At 37.4% G+C, this 3,080-nt stretch overlaps 1 pseudogene; it reads right to left on the bottom strand.

The window, feature by feature from the left end:
* Nucleotides 1-657: 657 nt before the first annotated feature.
* Nucleotides 658-2,669, bottom strand: LOC121255250 (annotated as a pseudogene).
* Between the last annotated feature and the right edge of the window lie 411 nt (nt 2,670-3,080).

Genomic DNA, 3,080 nt, shown 5'->3' with positions numbered 1-3,080 from the left:
GCTCTCCATTATGATCCCTAATTATAACCCCAACTCCTACTTTCTGATTTTTTGAATCTGTAGCAACATCAAAGTTGACCTTAAGCCACCCTTCCTCAAGTTTTCTCCATAAAATCATCTCTGGCATTGGATTACCTGTTGTATTCCCCATTTCCTTCTTCTATTGTGTATCTTTAAACTCTTTTAAGGACAATAGAGCAGATTGAACAACCTGTTTTGGGCCATCAAACTGATCCTCAAAAACAAATCTATTTCTCCTGTGCCATATCCCTCTTAACAAAACTTTTACTTCTTCTAACTTCTCTTGAGTCAGCCTTGAGAGCATTGTACCCCATAACTCCATAAAATCCCCAGCCATAACAGTCCACTTCTGTAAAGCACTTTCCGTTTCTGCCCAAACATCACTCACGGTAGAACATTGCCATAAAGCATGTAGGACAGTCTCCCATCCTGTTTGCATAGTGAACAAACTTCATCTTCAACCACCTTTCTATGCTTCAGTGCAGCCTTAGTAGGAAGAGCATTCGAACCAGCCCTCCAAAGAAAATGTTTTGTTGCAGCAGGTACCTATAATTTCCACATTGTTTTCCACAACCACTCCACCTGCCTCCCATTGAAAGAACCTAAGATGAGAAAAACCAAAATCCCCAACTCAAAAAGGGGGCCAAAATAATGATGAAGATCATGATGCCCAAAACAATAAAAACATGGGCCATTCATAACAGTAACTGCTACGCGGATAAAACCTGCCATGAATGCATGGTCACATAATACAAACATTGCTTGTTTGTAATAGATCGCGTCATGCACTACCTTTACCAGCTGCCATTTTCCTTCTCTGTTGATGCTCTGCAACTTTATAATCTACTACCTCTCGAAACAGGCTTGGATCAAGCACACAATTCTCACTCCCATAAACAGTCGCTTGGACACTTGCATCAATTTTGCTATTTCTCTTCCAGAAAATCCTTCGGTTTTGGCTGCTGCTTCCCTTAATATATCATCAGTCAAACCCTTAATCTCTATCTTCTGTTGTTCCTTTCTGAATAAGTTTTGGAACCAACTAGATTTCTTCTGTCCAGCCTGAGCTATGTACTTGTCCAGGTACAGTTTTAAAAGCTTGAAACGTTCCTGTTCCCCAGGCAATGGAAATTCCAGAGCTTCATCAATACGGTCTGCCACAGCTGAATCAAGATCGCCAGGGCGATTTGTAGCGAGAGCAAGTACTATGTCCTTGGACTGGTCACCTGTGCGGAAAAGGAGGGCATTGAGTGCACTTCTTTGAGCTTCACTCATGTAGGTTTTGTTCCGCCTGCAAAATTTGGTCAACAAATACAAGTCCTCAGCCAGGGTTTCCTATGAACCAATTGGTTTGAAGATTCTCATCTAGATTTGAGTAACACCATATATACTACCGATTACGAACATGGAATAGGGAACTTAAGAAGAGCCTGAGAGAGAGGAAAAGAGGAATTAATAAATAGGTACAGTTAGATGGTATGGTGCCCCCACTATAAAATCATTGTCTTCCGTCTGAGAATGATTCCAAAAAGCACTACACACTGGCCATATTGTTTCATAAAGGACATCAGGTCAAGCAAGCAACTGGCAAGCATAACCTGACACGATGTTCAGGTAGGGCGGGTAAGGATTGGAGAATATCTTAGGTATAAATTTTGTTCATTTTCCTAATTAGGATAAAAACAACATCCAGTGTACTTGACTACGCCTATTGAATTAATAATTTAATACATTTTTACTTATCAAAAGAAATTAGGCGAAAAAACAATTGGCAACTTACTCGCACAAAAATGCATCAGCTTCACCAATGGAAAGCAATAAACCTTTCCCTGACTTCTTGGCCCAATCAAATAACTGGTGTATCTTCGCGACAACCTGAGGTCCCAATGGAGCAACATCTCCTCCAGTCATCAATGCATAATCCAGTCCCTAGAAACATCAGAATTAAACATTTGTAAGATGCTAACAAAGAGGATGATGATGACGACATCAACAATAATGATGACAAAGCAGAGTCGTATCTTCAGAACAACCCATAAGTATGCTACATTTGTCCATGTATTCAATATCCATCTCACTAGCACCCAAAATGTGGTAAGATATGTTGTTTTTCAACTGCTAGACACAAATAAATAGGAGTGTAAGAATTTCGGTCCAGACCGAAAAAACCAACTGGTAATCGGTCGGTCTCGGTCTAAGAGAGTATAGAAATTCGGTTTTTGGTCCGGTCTAGCAGAGGGGTTTTTTCAGCCTAGACCAGACTAGACAACAGTATTCACCATATCAATTTTTAAATAATTTTTTATATAATATTTATAATTTTTTAAAGTACTTATATAAATTGAAACAAGTAATTATGTGATTTTTTCTATCTAATTATAAGTAATCATGTAATTTTCTTCAAAACTAATTATTTATGCTTAGATTTTCTTTGCCTAAGCCTAATAGGCTTCCATATCACAACGATATTGGGAAGTATTCACTTCCTTAAGTTGTATCATAAGCTGGGACAGATTTTCTAGGACCTCTTGTTTATTAAGCAGAAATTGAATTTTCCTATGCCACATGTTATTGTTGGTCTCATCAAGTTTCTCTCTTTTAGTAAGGTTAGCAACTACGTTCTTAGTGGCCAATACCACTACATTCATTGTGCGAGATTGACATTAACACACATTTAATTTTATCCCAAAATCTAGCTAGACCATAGAACTTCTTCCTACATAGTGAGATCGAAAATTTCACGAAAAACTAGGAATCATCTCCTACTATATAAGTCATCATACCATATCTAATTACTTTTTAATAAATTTATAGAGGAGTCTTAAAAAAAATAGTCAAAACTCATGCACATATAATTCATTCATCAAATATGAAAAATTTGTAATTATTACGCTAAAGACATAGTGCATAAAGCTCCATTAGAAGCCTCATTGGTAATTTGGTACATCGTGTTAAGGTGACCTTAAAGCATATTGATAGATGTGAAACAGATCCCTTTACATGGCCTCAATAATAAAATTGCATTCTCAATATTATATTTTTAAAGAAAATCATACTAC

The sequence above is a fragment of the Juglans microcarpa x Juglans regia genome, chromosome 3D (genome assembly GCF_004785595.1).
Source record: "Juglans microcarpa x Juglans regia isolate MS1-56 chromosome 3D, Jm3101_v1.0, whole genome shotgun sequence".
Taxonomy (NCBI): domain Eukaryota; kingdom Viridiplantae; phylum Streptophyta; class Magnoliopsida; order Fagales; family Juglandaceae; genus Juglans; species Juglans microcarpa x Juglans regia.
Note: the sequence above shows the minus strand (reverse complement) of the source record. Positions and strands in the feature narration are given on the sequence as shown.